The sequence below is a fragment of the Hipposideros armiger genome, unplaced genomic scaffold (genome assembly GCF_001890085.2).
Source record: "Hipposideros armiger isolate ML-2016 unplaced genomic scaffold, ASM189008v1 scaffold_453, whole genome shotgun sequence".
Taxonomy (NCBI): Eukaryota; Metazoa; Chordata; class Mammalia; order Chiroptera; family Hipposideridae; genus Hipposideros; species Hipposideros armiger.
Genome location: NW_017731803.1, coordinates 1364915 through 1383026, shown reverse-complemented (window position 1 = coordinate 1383026; position 18112 = coordinate 1364915). Strand labels below are relative to the sequence as shown.

The 18112-nt window shown below is 40.3% G+C and overlaps 1 protein-coding gene across 41 annotated transcripts in view; it reads left to right on the top strand.

Moving 5' to 3' along the window:
• PTPRD (protein tyrosine phosphatase receptor type D) overlaps nucleotides 1–18112 on the top strand; it is a 693301-nt gene that overhangs the window by 157662 nt on the left and 517527 nt on the right. For 12 of the 41 annotated variants that reach the window (XM_019665805.1, XM_019665823.1, XM_019665800.1 and 9 more), the window contains exon 1: nucleotides 8870–9109. The exons of 1 other annotated variant lie outside the window; for it this stretch is intronic. The gene's annotated coding sequence lies outside the window, so the exon portion shown is untranslated. Of the gene's footprint in view, nucleotides 1–8867; nucleotides 9110–18112 lie in introns of those variants that run through there. 28 more of the 41 variants (XM_019665787.1, XM_019665791.1, XM_019665789.1 and 25 more) reach the window with 7 other exon arrangements.

The following is an 18112-nucleotide window of genomic DNA, read 5'->3' as shown; positions in this document are numbered from 1 at the left end:
AGGTGTGATTAAACATAAGTTTGCATGATTTCCCATTGACTTCCTCCAGTGCATTTTCTTATTTATAACATGTTACCATCGCTATCAATGGATCGATAGCAATAAAATTAGCCAAGGAACACATCTTGGCAGTGAGTGCTCTCTTTCACCTTTCATCCTATTTCAGTAGAATGTTATTTAGCATAAGAGTGATTTGAAGATTCAGATGTTTTAAAGGAAGTAGTACTCATATCTGAGTAGAAGAATCAGATGGAAAAAAGACACAACTATTTGATGAGATGATCCTTAAAGGATGGGTGGGCGTTTCACAAATAGTTGATCATAGGAAAACTTTCTGGCTGGGTAAGAAAGATGTACAGTTTGTTAAGACAATTCTGGAGTCCAGGGTCTTGGTAGTGAAGAGGTAGAAAGTTAGAGTGGAAAAGTGGGTTCAGGCACCATTCCATCTGCAGTGAGTTTTGAATGCTGGTAGACTATCTGTACTTAGTTTGGTCAGTAATAACGAACTACTGAAATTTTTAATTATGGAAATTATATAATCAAACTTGTGCTTTATTAAAGTTAATTGGGCAGCACAGTGAGGAATGGATTGAGGTCAATCAGTAAAAGATTAGGAGCAGAAGAATATAGGAAAAAAATATTATACTGTACTAGTACAAAGAATGATACAGGGTTTGTATTGGAAAGATAGGGTTTTGTTGGTAAGAAAAGGAGAAAAAAAAACATGACCTTAAAGCATTGAAAACAAGTAAATAAGCAAGAATGGTATTTCCACATATATAAAATAAGCACTGGCTTGAATAGACTGTTTAAAGTAAATTATACATGTGGGAAAGACTAGTTTTTGTTTTGCCTCTTGAAATTTCTGCTGAACCTGTTTAATGTTACTAGTAATTTTGGAGATGTAGTCAATGAATTTTGAAAATCAGGATGATTTGGAATAATATACTCGTAGGATCATATAGGATAAAAATGTTTACAGTCAACTGAATGCTCTGTCCACCTAATAGAATGTACCTAGTTAAAACTGAAAATTTCAGTATCAGTCAGAAATATGAAGGGTTTACTTCTACTAAACTGATAAATTGTTTTGACATCTTATAAAAAAACACAAAAGTTTGTAATTACTCTCATTAAGAATTCTGTGGAACTACTATCTCTCTACTCCTGTTTAAATTTTATTATTATTTCTTGCCTGTGACATTTTGTGGTGTGTTTTATTTGGTGAGGCCTAACTAACTCTGACCAAACTCTATGTCACAGTACCTTTCACTGTGGCCCAATAAGGAGGAATATTAAGGTAACATCTAAGCAGCCACAGGGTTAGATACCTAAGCCCATGTTATCATCCATTGATTCATTTGGCAGAAATCTTTTGGGATCTGCTTATGTCCAGGTTCTGTGCTTGTTGACGGTGATATAAAGAGTATGGGGGTGCTCAGAGCTTAATGGGGTACAATAAAAATACAAGCAATGTGAGACCAGAGTCAGGGCAAATTCATTCTACATCGGGGACTGCAGGAAGCTTTGCAAAGACAGTGATACTTCATCTAAAAAGGGCAATTGACAACCAATTCATTCCCTGTTTCTTTCTTCCTGTCTGCATCCTTCCCTTCCTTGACTGCCTCAAACATTTATGGAGTCCCTGTAGCGCTTAAAGCACTATGATAAGAGCTTTGGGCTCCAATCACACACAAAACTGCTCTCAAACAGCTGAGAGAACATTACACTGAGTATGTGTACCCAATCGAAATTGTTAAGTGACATAATTGAAGTATAAGATGAAGATAAAGGTTTGAAAAGTGATTGAAGAATAGCAGTCTTGATGTCTCTGGTACATTCACTGTTTGGAAAACTGCTCCTGAATGCATGGAGAAGCATCCACAGCTACACCTGGAGACACTGCTGCCTCTGGGAAGCAAGGTGAGATAGTATAACAGAGATCCCGGCCCAGGATACAAGGGCTAGTTTGTTACTGGTCATTTATAACCCCTACCATGTGAAGAGATATACTCCCCATTACATGAAAATCAACTCGTGGTCTTTTGCTTCTGAGTGAGTTTCTGAAGATCATTTTCTGAAACCCTCTTTGAAAGACCCTTTAAACACAATTTTATGACTCTGTGTGGGTTTCTTGCTAAAAATGTGAAAATTAAACTTGGTTGGTGGACACAGAAGTCTTATTAGCTTTGAAAAACTGCTGTGCTTCAGGTTCTTCTATTTTTTCTTCTTCTTTTTTCTCTCTTCCTAACCATTGAATCTTGAAGCACATTCTTTCATTAAGGAGATTCAGCACCCTCTACAGTACTTGATTGCGAGTCATTAATATCCTGCAGCATGTTCCACTCTCGAAAGATAAGAGTCAGCCTTGTGAAAATGAAATGTTAAACAAATGCTGCTTTGCTTTTCTGTCATCTTCTTAAATGGTGCAGTAGTCCCCCCATCCGTGGTTTTGCTTTCCGCAGTTTCAGTTACCCATAGTCAACAGTGCTCTGAAAATATTAAATAAAAAATATTAAATAAAAAAACCCCAAAATAAACAACTCATCCGTTTTAAATTGTGCACCATTCTGAGTAGGGTGATGAAATCTTGCACTTTCCTGCTCTCACCCACTTGGCTGTGAATCATCCCTTTGTCTAGCATATCCGCTCATATACACTCCCCTCCGTTAGTTACTTAGTAGCTGTCTCTGTTAACAGATCGACTGCGGTGGTATCACAGTGTCTGTGTTCAAAGTAACTCGTAATCCCTATATTATTTAATAACGGCCCTAAAGTGCAAAAGTAGTAATGCTGGCAAGAGTAGTAGTATGCCAAAGAGAAGCCATCAAGTGCTTCCTTTAAGGGAAAAGATACAGATGTATAGGGAAAAAAAACCAAAACAAAACTATATATGGAGTTCAGTGCTATTAGTGGTTTTGGGCTCCACTGGGGGTCTTGGGACATATCCCTGAGGGGAGGCGGGGTGGGGGTGGGGCTACTGTGCAAACTTTGATTGGCCACGAACCAACCATAAAATAGTAGTTTGAAACTTAACTTCATTTCTGGTTATGTCCCATGACGTGATATTCTATAGATATTGAACCCAAGCTTTTTCTCTTTGAAAAAATCTTGTTATGCCTCCCAAGTACCCATGATTCATTTCCATCGTGAGCCCCATTCTTGTGCCACTCAGCACAATGGAGCCTGCTTCATCAGTTTTTGGTCTCTGTAGATTTCCCCTCTATTGAGTGATTAATTACTAGCATTCTGGCGACTTCTTCATCTTTTTCTGTATCTTAAAATATTCGTTCATTTCTAAATTCTCTAGTGGAAGATACAAAGGCTAAATGGCACATAAGTAACTGCAATTACTTTCCTCTCCATTCAGTTTTGCCTTTACTACCAAAGCCATCATTTGAAAAAAAATGTTTAAAAAAACCATAAAAGTTTAAAACTTAAAAATAAACACTAGGCAATTAGTTTCCTCGGTGAAAATATTAGCATTTAAAGGTTAAACTGACAAAAAAAAAATGTGCTTATTCCTTACATTACTAACAAAGTGCCCATTTCTGTTAGCAATCGTTGTATTTTTAAAAGATGCTGCAAATATATAAAGACGGGTGGTCTCTGAATATTGAAACACAATAGATTTAAAACAACAAAACCAAAACACCATTTTATTGTTAGGAAGTATTGAAATCGCATTGCTTAATGTATGAATTAATGGGACTTCTTGACAAATCACCTGTTAAATTTTAGCTGACAGCTTGTCATATATTAATTATAAATAATTGTAATATACGGCTATCATAATGCATGCAACCAGAAAAAATAGGAAGGGTAATTAGAGTATATCCTTTGTTTTTTTCTCTTTACTTTTTGTTCATAAGAAAAAAAAATGACCCAACGTCTCACTTGGGTTGGGATGGTGCCAGTGGTTAATGGAATGTCCCACTCTACTACAGAATGTAATGGGAATATCCATTTGTCACAGTCGCATGCTGTAATCTCCAGTAGCAGAGCCAATGGGAAAGAGCATCGTACCATGACGTCCTCTGCACACTGCAGGTGACGGTGAGATGCAGCAGCCCAACTGAACAGCATCAGGACAGAGAGTCTGGCTTGTTTAGGCCTTTCTTCCCTTTAAGGGAACAGTCCTGCCTGACAGCAACAACAAAAGCTGCCCTGCAGAAAAAGAAACCATGTGTCTTCCAAATAGAGAAAAGTGTGAACGTTTGCATAGGATGTCTCAAAATCTCTGACCATCTCTTTGTCCACTGGAAGTCCACCTGTTTGTAAAGAGACATTGAGTAGTAGAATCAGAAAGACCAGGATTAGACGCTCATGTCAGTCACCTTCTGGTTCTGAGTTTGAGCTTTCAAATCCAAGGAATGGAAATGACAGCACCTATACTTGCAATGTTACTGGTAGAATACACAGGACTATATGAATCAAAAATTAGCATGGCACCTGAGTTATTGTCTACCTTTCTTCTTCACAATGTAGGTGGAATTATAGTGCAGTCTTATTACTTTATGTATGTATATCTCGTGTTCCCAAGTGAATTAAAATATTGTTCTGTTTAAGGACTGTGTTTTATATATATTTTTGTTTTATCATTGTCATGTGCCAGTTCCGTGTTTGGGATAAGCAGGAATCTGCTGAGAAATTCTATAGGAATTAAATTTGAAAAACTCTCAAGTAAACATTTTAACACACAAGGAGAATAATATTTACATTATTTGAGGATTGATTATTTACTAATCATTATCCCATTTATGCATTTAGCAGCAAATTAATGAAGCATATTAGACACAGGTAGCACCTGTAGGAAGAGGCCTCACATATTCATTTCATTGCCTTATACAACTGTCTTCAGAGCACATCATTTGAACCTATGTCATGTTTCTCCATTCTAACTGAATCTAATACAACCGCTGCCACTCTCACAAAGAAAATATAATCAGCAACAATTATTTGATAACTTGGTTAATAATTTATAACCCGACTAGAAGTAAAAACAATGATTTGAAGTCAAACCGATGTAGGTTCAAAATTCTATCTTGGCCACTTACTAGCTGTATTAGCTTGGCAGAATAACTTATCCTTTCTGTTCCTGTTTCCTCACTTACATAATGGGGCTAATAATCCTTAAGTAGCAGGACAGTTGTTAAGATTGAAACTTTTCCTTTTAATCACTAGCCAAATGATTAAAACGTTTTACAAAACAACACAAAAAGAGTACATGGAATGCACTCTTTGTTCTTTCCTTTCCTGATTTCATTTCTTTGTTTTTTGCTTAAAAAAAAATTGGCCATGACCCACTAGATTCCTGATCCACAAAAGGTACCTTTTGAAAACAGTGGGATACCGTGATGTTTAGTACACAATACAAGTATAAAAAATGGTTATTATTGTCGTTAAGATTATTTTTAGTCGTCTTTTTAGGATGCTTCATGATAGATGAGAATAAAATCTTCTGAGTGCTTCTAGGAACTAACTCTCTTGGATGGGGTCCAAAATAGACTCATACTCATCGTATGCTGAATTATGCACTAGAGGGGGTTGTGCTGTAGGAAGGCTCCGGTGTACTATTCATCACAGAACGTTAGAGCTGGAAAGGAACTAAGGAAGTGTCTAGTCCCATTTCTTCATTTTCCTTCCTGTAAGTATTTATAGGTTTAAAATATCCATTATTTATCGCTCATTGATAAATTGAAACAATGGCTTATTTGATCCAGAACTGGGAGGTAGTTGGAGGGGATGGGAACACTGGGTCATAATGCCTGGGTTATTGTACTCCTCCTGTTGCCAAATTTTGGGTCACCTTAAATTCTCACGGACTCTGTTTTCTTACTTGTAAAATGATGTGATTTCAGCAGATGGCTAGCCTACCTCTGATGTTGTTTGACTTCTGATGTTGTAGTCTCCAAATGGGAAACTACCCCAGAGGTTATAGTCGATGCCACAGGGTGCTGTTTTGTTACAAACCTGCTCTGAATATGTATATCGGGCTGCAGCCTCACTCCCGCCACTACTCACATGTGCAGAGAAAGTTTGGCACCTCTCTTTGCTTCTGCTCTATCTCCTCTTCCTTAGCAGCAGCACCCTGCACAATGCTGTTTCTTTTGTATAGTAATAGCTCCGACTGTCTAGTCACCTCCTCCCACACCTATTTCTTCTTCCTAGATATTTGCTTGTAGTAGGGCAGGAACATCTAGGACCTCATGGTGTTAGGAAAGTTGGTTTCTTGGGCTTATGTAATTTACTGGTAGTATCCTCTATCTCCTTTGATTTCTGGGTCACTTTTCTACCTGCTTATTGCTCACCCTAGTAATGATGACCACTAAGTTCTCTAGCTAGTCTAACTTGCTACCAGTTGGGGGATGATGATAGTGCTTCAACTATGCTCCCAGATAGCAGTCAGATGTTCCAGCTGGGATCTTCGTAAATAACGTCAGATGTGGTTAGATCTTCTTAAATGAGGCAGAGGAATGTATGTCTCTCTACCAACGACAACAGCAGAGGTGTATTAGAGTTTTAAAAACTGTTTGTTTGTTCTCCTAGTATTCAACTTTGCAAGAACAAAATGGGACTTATCAGTTTATAGGGAAGGATGTGGAAATGAGAAAGCCAAATCAGAGTTTACACCTTGAGTGAGAATCATCCATGTGGAAGCTCAAATTTCTGGATCCATCCTTAGGGCACAGGGGCGGGGGGAGGGGGAGGGCAGGTGTCCATCACACCTGCTCTGCCTTGCAGCTCCTCGTGTCATCAGAAAGACTGAAGGGTAGCCCTGGCACTGGAAGTTTGCATGGGAATAGATTTCTTCTTGATTTGCACTATGGGGCTAACCATAAAACAAACAAACAAACAAACAAATAACAACAAAAACAAGGAAGTCATGCCAAGATGGTCCTCCCCACTTCCCCTCAAATTGCTGGAAAACTAAACTTCATTTAGCAAGACTCCTTTCAAAACTTCGTGACTTCTTTTTGGAGCACACAGCGGGCAGAGGATTACTGAACAATCCTTCAGTGCCTTTCAGAAGCACAGCATGCAGATGGTGGAAACAAACTGGCAGCTTGAGACAACAGTCAGGATGCCGGATCATTAAGCTGAATCTAAGGCTTTCTGCTTACCTTTGCCCTTTCAAAGACAGCCTCCAATCTGCAGGAGTTAAGTATTGTGTGTATATGTCCTGGCCTGAACACAGGATGAGCAAGGGAGGTGGCTGGAGGCCCTACCTGTGCTTTATTTAACCTTTCTGACCAAGTTCGTAATAAAATTTTGGTAGGCCAGCTAATTGCCAATGGTGGCTTCCAGCTGCTGACATTTTCCACATTCTGGAGATCTTCAAAGGAGTGAAAGTTAAAGTTCACTTTTTAGATAACAGTCCGCACAGTGTGTTCTGTGGATAAAGCGTCCTGTGGATGAAGCTGGTGTAGCCCAAAAGCTGGGTGCATGTCTAGGGAGAACATTTCAATGGTGTCCTTCTGAGCAAGGGGTTGGCCCTGCATTTCCAACATCAGAAAAGCAAGTGGAATGGAAGCGAAGCAAGGGTATTACCCTAAGATTTCTTACTCTCTGACTCCAGAGTGGATCCTACAAGCATCCCGGAATGAAGCTGCCAAGGTGAACAGGGGTGGACCCAAACTGTCTCATCAATGCATGCTCCTTATATTGTTATAACTGCTTTGTATGGGGGCTGGACCAGCATTTTTTCCTCCTATGCACCAGGACGAAGAGCAGGAAGCGTCTGGGTGTGCATCTCTTAGGAGATGTGTGAATTTGTTAAAGAGGGTCTTTTCTGGCCTGGTGGATGGATGCTGGGGAGTGACGTCACCCCGTCCCCTCCTCTGAGAGAGAGAGAGAGAGAGAGAGAGAGAGAGAGAAAGAGAGAGAGAGAGAGAGAGAGAGTGTGTGTGTGTGTGTGTGTACCTCTTTTGCCCAGCTCTTCTGCCTGCCCCTCCTTCGTCCAGCTCTCTGGCCCTTTCAGTGGGTCAGTGGTCCAGACTCAGGGATTTGCCAGCGGGCGCGGCGGGCCTGGCTCTCACCGCGCCCGGGCGCACCCACACTCATACTGGCAACGCGCACACACTATTCCCCAGCGCTGGGGCACCGCGATTCCGTGGGATCCCCAGCATGTTACGAGGATTTTAGAAATCACCCAGACAAGGAAACAAAGAGAGAAGCTTTTCCAATCACTTTCTTAAGCTTTTTCATTTAATTTCCCCACCAAACCACCTCGCCTCCAACCATACCCACCGGGTTCAAGCCAGGTCCAAAGTCTGGGCTAGACCGGCCATCCCACCTCCTGGCCTTGACTCTGCTCGGGCGGGTCTGCAGGCGTCACCTCGCCCCCTCTCGCCGTCTCCCCTCCCCAACCCGCGCCGGCCTCAGTTTCTGGTTACCTCTCGCGTGCGCTTCACTTTTGGGGGGAAGAAGAGAGGAAGGGGAGGGAGGCGCTGAGGGGGGGAGCCGAGTTGCTATTTGTGGCCAAAGAATTCTCTTGAAAAGAAGCAGCAGCAGGAAGGAGCAAACAAGAGAGGCGGAGGGAGAAGAGCAGACGCGGCCCGGGAGCCCCCAGCCGCGAGCGGCAGAGCAGCAAGGCGCGGGAGGAGGAGGAAGACCAGCAGGAGGAGGGAGAGGAGACACACAGCGGCGGCGGCAGCCGGAGCAGCGAGCGCTGGGCGAGCAGGAGGCGCGAGAGGAGGAGAAAGCGCCGCGCCAGCCGCGGGCTCAGAAGGGCCAGGAGGACGGCCCGGGAAGAGGAGGCGGAGGAGGCGGAGGAGGAGGAGGAGGAGAAGGGAGTAGGGGTGGAGGGAGGGCGGGGGGACGCGCTCCCTTGGATGCTGGATTTCGGGATTTTGGACTCACTCGCTGACTCTCCTCCACTTCCTCGCTCTGGACTGGGCTGGCCGCACGAGGGCCGGGCGGCGGCAGCGGTGAGGGGGGCTCCCGCGTCGGCGGCCGCGGCTCCGCGGGATTAAATTGTCCGCCCGGAGGCGGTGGCTTGGGCCGGCGTGGGCTGCGCGGCGGTGGCGGGGCGCGAAGGCGCTGGAGGAAAGTGCTGGTGGCGGCGCGGGAGGCGGTGGCGACGGCCGCCCGGCGACAACATGAGCAGGTACGTCCCCTGAGCGGACCCGGTCCGCCTCCCGCCCTGGGTCCTCCCCTCTCTGAGCCCTGGGCTCGCCCTGAGCGGGCTCCGGCCGCCGGCGCCTCCGGCCGGAGCCACACACTCCCGCGCCCGCGAGCCCCGCGCCCGGGCACCGGAGCGCACACAGTTTGCTCTTCTGAACCTCCTTGGGCAGAGGTCCTCCCCTGCACGCTTCGTCCCTCGCTTAAAAGCTCAGACCAGGGAAAGTGGCAATTTTAGAGAAGGAGGGTGTTTGAGTGTGCCGATTTGTGCGACCCCCGCTCTCTCCTCCTGGGGTGGGCGTAGTATCGGGGAAACGGTGGAGCGCTGGGGCAATCCGACCCTACCCAGAGATTTTGCCCCTGCATTTTTTTTTTAAGAGCCAGTGATGACTGTTTTAAGGGCTGGTTATGGTGAGGGGGCGATTTTTTTTTTCTTTGCTTTCTCTGAACTAGTGGGGAGAAAGAGAAATAGCAGGAATCAAAGTCTACACGGCTGCCATAGAGGAAAGGGATTGTTTTGGAGACCTTTCTATGGCAGAATCAAAGCTCGTAGTTCTGCGACGGGAATCTGTTGTGCTTACACACTTATCCGTAGGGAAGGGAACGCATAATTTATAATGAAAAGTCCAAGTTGTAGGAAAGAGATTAAAAAGAAAGCTATGGGCAAACCAAAGGTTCTTTGTTTTTCTATTGATTTATTGTAGCTTTTTTAATAGGCGTGTAGAAAACTTGCATTGTTTATCTGCGAGGCTGATTTTTTTCATTTGGAAGCATTAACAAATGAAGTCAGTTTTCTGACGCTTAAACAAAAAATCTTGCGCGCTAAGAGTGAGTGAGCTTGGCTTTCATTAACTGGGTGTTCCAGGATTCTGAATAGTAGTTCCATTCTCCAAACCTGGACTGTCACAATCCACTTGTATTGTTTCCAGCTCGCCTCCCAGTACAGTACTTGACAAATGTCTCCTCTGTTTTCTAAAATTCTTAGCATGATCCCCCCAGACCAATCTGCCTTTTGTGCCTTAAGCATCCAGGAAGATTCTCGAGGGATCTCTCCCCCCCACCCCACTCCCACCCTGTATTTTCTCTTAAAGTTTTAGTGGTTTTTACCTGATTTTTACATGCTCATGGACACTGTGCTAGGGACTTGGAGTGTAGCGCACACATTTTGAGCCTCTTAGAGACTAGTAACTGCTTGTGACTTCAAATTGATTTGCTCTTGGACTTCTAGATCTATAAACGTGGACCTTACCCTTTGGTGTGTCCTTTCTAACTGTCTTGTAGCACACATATGGGAAGTTAGTCCAACCACTGATACTTCTGAACATGTTATCTGTTCTATCTCTGTTTCAAAGTGTACACACCCACCACTCAACTAGTGTAAAACCAGGGTGTTGTACCAAGACTTGAAATACTAATTTAAAGGAATACTTAGATGATACCAATTTAAAGATTATGTTATGTTGGTAATATGATGACATCCAGGACAATGCTTAGTACATATTATACTTATTTTGAAAACATTCTGTTATATGCTGCAGATAGATATTGTTTTATTGATGTAGTAATGAGAGAATATATTTTCAAGCCTCAATGTCTGATTTCTTGAAACAAACATCCTAACTGGACAACAGAAAGAAAATGTCCTTCCCACCTACCTCCCATAATTATGTACTGTACTTTGCTTTTCAATGGAGCTAACAATTCTGTGACAGATTCCTTAAATTCACCCTCATGCTATCAGCTATTATTGTACTTTCAAAGTGTGAAATTGACAAGCTGGTCAGTTTCATGAATTCAGCTGTCAGATTGTGTCCAGTTAAAAACTGCTAAAAGCTGTAAATGTGCCTGCCTGGAATTTTCTTTTGTAATGGACAGAAAGGGGATGAGGATTAAGAGGTGTTATTAATTGTAGATCTTTTAAAATAGGTACACTCCAATGTGAGTTTTATCACTGTCTGTTGTTGGGAAATACATTTAGGTTTCTACTACTATAGAAGTGGCATTCAGTTTGTATCTATATTTCATTTTAAATAGTGAGCACTTTACATAGAAATAATCTATTCTTAAAGCCCTCAGTAATAATAGTATACTAGAAATGAGATTCAAAGAGGAAAAGTGTACCTTGAATACATTTATATATATATATATATATATATATATATATATAAATATGTAATATATTACTTTTGTAATGACATTTAGAGAGGTGGAAGGATTAAATATTTTTTTGTGTGTGTGGAGGTTATGTAACATAAATTCTTCTTGGACCAGTACAGTTGTAGTTATTAAAGTAATGAAATGCCATGACCTGTTTTAATATGTATGCATTTCAGTAGATAACCATGAAAGTAAAACTGCTCAAAGTATTAAATGCAATGATTTGATTTGCCTTTTAAGATTGACATTCATTTAAAGCCAGCGTATCTCAAAGGCAAGAACTAAGAGTCGGAATCCCCTCATCTGCTGCTATTTGCTAAGCCACTAGGGGCCTGTATAACTGTTCTTATATCCAGGAGACACCCTTGTATGGCATATGCAAACCCTTCCTAGAGAGACAGTAAAAAAAAAAAAAAAAAAATTCAAGTTGGCAGTCCCCTAAGTTTTTGTTTTGTCTTTTTAAACCTATTAACTCGTACTCTGATGTTAGTCATAGACATTGATGGAAGGGTTTCTCAAGCATGTTGTTGAGAACTTCTCTGAGACTAGGGAAGTGTAAGGATGATTTTTCATACAGCCTGTGAAACACAGAAGTATTTGTGCAAATCCTTTTGTGTTCCCAGTTTCTCAGGGTATGTCAAGGATAAACAAGTAGGAACATTAGTAACTTTTCTTTACTGGACTGATAAAGAATCTTATTTGCATAATGTAGGGTTCAAAGATAAATGAAGCAGAATTACTTTAAGGAAAGTGTAGTCATAGATTGATGGTGTGATTAAGCTAGCTTTGTAAGGACCAGGCAAGTTCGTATGAAGGGAGAATCTGGGGATGTGACTACAGTTTAGTCAGCACTTGAGGGACCTGGGTTGAAGATGCGCTATACATTTTTAAGTGTCAGTTTCACAAATTTGAAATCGACCAGCCATGGCAGTGTTGATAGACCTTAGGCAATGAGGTCAAGTATACTTACACTGTTCTTCTGTTGATTTTCAGTTTTTCAAACTGACAAGGGTAACTATTGGTAAAAGAGCACACTATAAGTATTTGCATATTGGATTTCTTTCAGACCAAACTTGATTTATCAAGCCATGGGACAATTCTATTTTTAAAAGGGTTCTATGGATAAATAAGTCATTAACACAATCACATGTGAAAAATGCCATCTCAGAAAGATGGCCTTCTCAAGGTGATTTTGCTATAAAAGTACACTCCTTTAGTTTCAGTGTGTATTTGTGGGAAGTTTGAGAGTTGAAGTATGTATATGCTGTAACTTATGGTCCCGAGAGCATCAAACTCTTAGGCTCACATCTGGAAAGCTATGTATTTAACTTTTGATCATGGGTACCTTTTTAATTCCCAAATGTTTCTGGGAATCTCGAAAATAAACTTTACCTTTGATGTAGTGTGCTCAGCTTTGTGGCCACAAAATATACCTTTAGAATTCATATTATCAGCACAGATCTATGAAGTGCTAAATATGAAGTTATAATTATTCAGATTTCCAGAGTTTTCAAAGAATGTATTATTTTCCCCTATTTTCCTAAAGGAACAATATTTATTGGTTGAAAAGTTTAGTGTGAGTAAGTGAGTTCGATTTTAAGCGAGGCCTACTCTGAGTATCTTATTGCTTTATGGAGTTACTTACCTTTTCTTTGTACTGTTTGGTTTCTTTGAAAAAAATCTTTCAGGAAAGCTACTTACTTATGATGGCACAAAGGCAACTTACAGCCTCAAGCAAAGTCAGTGTTTAAAAACATTTGTTTTTATATTGTCAGTGATTTGCCAAGAAAGAGCAAAGAGAAGTGTTGTTATTTCTGTGAAATACAAGACTGAGGATTCATATATAACACATCAGCTGAAGACATCTGATAGTGTGGAAGAAGATTGCTTAGAAGGGGTTTGTCAGTAAATTTTATGCTATCGAACATTACTTGCTTAAACTTACGTAATTTCACAGCACAGTCACATTTCTACCAAAAAATAGCTTTGTTTGGAGATGTTTTCTATACGGATAATCTTATTTGCTTCTAATTAGTATTTGGTAATACTTATTAAAATGTCATGCTTGGCTTGACAATCGAAATCAACGTGTCCAAATCCCTCACCCTTCCCCCGCCTTTTTTTTAAATGTGTTTTAGCTCTCCACAGTTAAGTCCGTAAGAAAGATAACTAAAAGAATATGTGGCTTGTGTTTACTGATTGTTCATTATATGAAGTTATAGCCTCAGATGTAAGAGTTCAGCATTTCCTTTGCGTCATAAGTCTTGGGGAGGTCAAAGAGCAAATGCTTATATGCTGCAGCAGCCTCGATCTTAACGTAACCTAAAGAATAAAGTCATAACAGTGGTGTTAGACTGAAACATTCATGAAACCGAATTCTTACAAGACATGTTCTGCAAAATTTTATTTAAGACCCATGCTCCTGTTTTCCCCTCTGATACATTACCCATTTGCTTTCATGTAATCAACAGCCAGTTTGCATTTCTTTTCTTAACATTTTATTTATAAAATATTTAAGAATTAGAGATTAAAGAAATGTCAGTATTATGTCCATATACACTACCACACTCCTCAAGGCATCTCAGCTTGGGGAAAAAATTGACTAAAATAATGCCTGCGATGTTCCACCTCCTTCCTTGTAAAATAATCCACTCAGTATCTTCCTGGCCATTATTTTCTATTTGATGCTGCATACTTAGTAGGGTCATATCAGTTCTTATACTTGTCAGTTGGTCTATAGCTTTGATAAAATTACAAAAAAAGAAGCAGCGCTCAACTTTTTTTTTTGGCTTTGCAACCTGTGCTGTTCCCCAAATCGAGCCCCTTATGGATCATAGATTAGTAAATGAAAGAGGCGACAATTTGGAAGGCTAGGACTACGGATTGTGAGCCGGCAGACCACGTGTACCAGGATCCAGACTGTACTGAGACAATTTGGATGTCCCTCGCTCCCGACCTGCAGGAATCCAGCCACGCTTTCCAGGCCCCTCTGAGGTGGCAGGTTCTTCTTTGCTTGTTCAGCCCTGATAACAAAATCTAAGAGCAAAAAGCAGCGATCTGAGGCTAGGCTTTCTCCTAGTTCTTTGAATTCACTGACCAGAACACTATTTAACTTTGACATTCAGATAACTCGCTCAGGAGCCTTGTGACCTTTACCACGTTGCTATTTACTGGATTTAAACATCCTGTCTGTGTCAGTTTCATGAGATTGATTGAATTTATAAATGCTTAATTGTCTTTTTTCTTTTTTTAAATGGCCCTCGAGTTATATTCTTGAATGTAGCAGTAGCTAACTAAATTGAGATCTGTGAATTGCATTTAGAAAATGGCGTTTCTCAGTATTGCTTTGGAATTAGGAGAAATTGTACTTTCCAATACATGAAATGATTATTTGTTACCATTGGGTCACATGTAACAGGAGACTTCTTTTATAAGCTTCTGTAAATGGACTCCTTTTGTTAACTAAAATAATTATATTAGTGCCTATTTTATAAATAATTGAAAATCAGTTATCATTTAATCTTATTTAATCAGGCAGGTATGTCATGTACATAATGTTAATGCTAAAGATTGCAAAATCTTTACCAGCTTTCTCCCTTTTTTTTGTTTTTTTTTGTTTTCTACAGTGAAAACACATACATTTGATGCAAGAAGGAAAGAGAACTGAATTTATGTCTTAGTTGGGTTGCTTATTATCTGTGGAATCTTGGGGGGAAGTTATATCACATTTCAGGGCCTCAGTTTCACCATCTGTAAAATGGAGAGAATAACCATAGATGTGATGAAGATCCAAGTAGATAATAAAAATTTGTCTTATTTGGCATTAAAAAACAAACAAACAAACAAAAAACTTCCCGGATGTAGGACTTGCCATATTCAGTAACACTAGTTTCTATGATGGAGTTCAGCTGTTTGTAGTTATCAGCTATAAATTATTGCTACCTGACAAAATAGCAGGTTTATTGAATATGGATGTGTCGTGTATGTTTGACCTGTTTGTACTCTGTTGTGTACATGCTATAATTTCTACAGAGTCTGGATCTGACTTTTCCTTCCCGCATGTTTCTGAAGCCTGTACACATCAGTGTGGCATAGTACACTATTTATCTCAAAATGCTTTTAAAGCAAAAGCTAGAAAGGATTTTACCTAGAATGTACCAAAAAAGAGCATTTTGCTTGAAAGTCAAAAAATGTTTTAATAGGTTCCTAATGATATTTGATGTGGAGCTTCAGTCTGGGGGAAGAAATGTTTAGAGAAGCAGTTAATTAAAATTCTGAACCAAAAGAATTGCCTCTTTTTTTTTTTTCTTTAATGGCGCTGCATCTTAGAAAGCGCCTTAGCTCTTTGTCCAGTGCAGCTGTCCTTTCTGAAAGATCAGGTTTCAAGAGCAATGATGGATGGTGGGTGCCTGTAGCCAGTTGTGGGGTTTGCTCCGAGGTCAAATGTATTGATGGAGGATAGGAATTTACTGCCTTCTGTCTCCCCCTATGATCCTCCAGTATAATTTCACAGGGAAAAATTAGACTAGACACAGCTCATGCTGATCCAGTGTCCCATTATAGGTCAAAAAGACATTTGTTTTCAACGTTTAAAATAATTTTTTTTCTCCTCCCCCCTTCCTGATGCTCCACTCCAACTAAAGGGGCATATTGAATATGCATGAATGATGTCTTGCTGCAAGAGTAGACCCTGGTCTCTCTGTGAAAACACATTCATACTACTTGTGATAATAACTCAGTTGAAATATTAGTAAAACATTTTAAGAGAAAAGCAAGATATGGTTACTAGTTTTGACTTTTCTGGTTGAAATAGTTCATGTGATTTTTAGATACATGGTTTTATATCTTATTTTAAGTGGCTCTATCAAGATTATTTGGCTAATTGGAAATAATAGTAATCTATTGGAAATGTCTTAGCTATTAGAAATCCAGTTACTGGCCAAGTAAAAATTTTCACATTTTTCCTGGTGGGTAAAAAAGGAGGGAATTATAATATTTTCCTAGGGGAATACATTTTCAGGAGCACCTTCCATTGCAACTATCTGACAGATGCAAGTTCTCTTTGAGTTCCTTCTTTGATCCTTGTTTTCTTCACCAACTTTATTTCCTCTTCATTTGATGTCTGGACCCCTATGTCTCCATCTCCATTCTAATCTCTTTTATTGGCCTTTTTACCTATGGCCCTCTTCAGGTTGCTGTCTATACTGTCTACTGGGATATTCCTATCCACTTGTCATAGAAGAAATAACTTCCACATAGGTGGCCCTCAAACTAAATTTCCTAATTTTTCTCCGGAGTTCCAGACCTGATTTGTTTAATTTGCTTGTTAGATGGTTGAGAAATAGAAGGCTGTCCTGTTTCCCAAACTCTGCATTTTATAAGGCTAACATATTGTTTTTTATCTATACTCCTGTCTACTTTTTTTCTTAGTATCTCATCATCTGATTTATCCCTGGACCAGAAAATTTGGTGTCATCTCTTGCGTTCTTCCTTTCTTCATTCTTTTCTCCATCCACCTTTGTAGATGTTATTCATGTAACCCCCTAGCACTTTATCGCTTCTTTCCCATCTCTACCCTCTTACCATGTTACTTAGTTGCTTGGCACCCATGAATCCCTTCCTGTGTGGTCTTTGTGTTGTCTCATTTCTCTTCCTAAAAGCATTTGCTTTCTGAAATGCTAACCTTCTCAAGTCTGTACACTAAAGTGTTTAACCCTCAGTACCGCAGTCAGGTTGCTTTGCCATCTAATCCTCACTGGTGTATCCAACCTCCTCTCTCACCGTAGCCTCAGGTGCTCTGTCCTCCCACAGTATCAGAGTCATCGCCTTGAGGGAGAAGACTCCACCCTCAGGGACCTCTTTGGTTCTATGGATACTGTTCCTGGAATCTCCTTTCTCTCCTTCCCTGCTGTCCTAACTTGTGTTCCCTGAAATCCTCCTAATTATTCTCTCATATTCTAATTCTCAGCTCAAGGGCTATGCCCTTTTCTTTGAATTTAGTTTGAGTTGAGCTTAATTGAAATCATGAAGGTGAAGAATAATTATTCATTTGAAACCTATGATGATGTTCAGGGTGCTGAGATAGGTGAAAGACACCTTTCCTTTAATCTTCTCAATATTAGAAGTACAGTAATAGTGATAGATGTGTAAAGTCATAAAAATGTTAGTTGCTAGAATTTACTGATCACTTACTATGTGCCAGGCATTCGGCATAGTATTTTACCTGCAGTATCATGTTTAATCACTGAAATAATGCTATGCAAGTCAGCTGCCTTCAGTATCGCCAGTTCATTCAAGAGGAAGCTGATTCATGGAGAGGTGAAGTAATTTCCCCAAGGTTGTGTAGCTAGATATAATTATAATGGAACTTAAAGCCAACATTTGCAGTCAACCAATATTACAATCCCAACTTTTATCTACTCCACACTTAAATACTTCAGTATATTCTTGTGTCTGACATGAATTGTCTTAAAAAAATATTTCACTTATACTAGGCAAGTCTACCCAATGACATGGTACTTTTTTGACCCAAGTTTAGGAATAATCTTAAGCATTATGTAGGTTGTCCCCAACCATTTCTGCAGAGTCTCTTCTGTTTCTTGCTCTGCTTGGGATGGCTGGCGTTGATTTTTTTTTTTTTTTTAACTTAAGCAGCTTGGACTACATGACCTCTTTTTGGCAGTTGCCTTCTAACTCTAAATTTATATGCTTTCAGGCCAGTGACACAACTGCCTGAGCTCTGGGGTCAGTCCTGGAGTACAAGTGGTTAAATGAAATATTTCCACCAAGAATACTTTTAAAAATAACAAAACGCGGCATTTTTATAAATGCC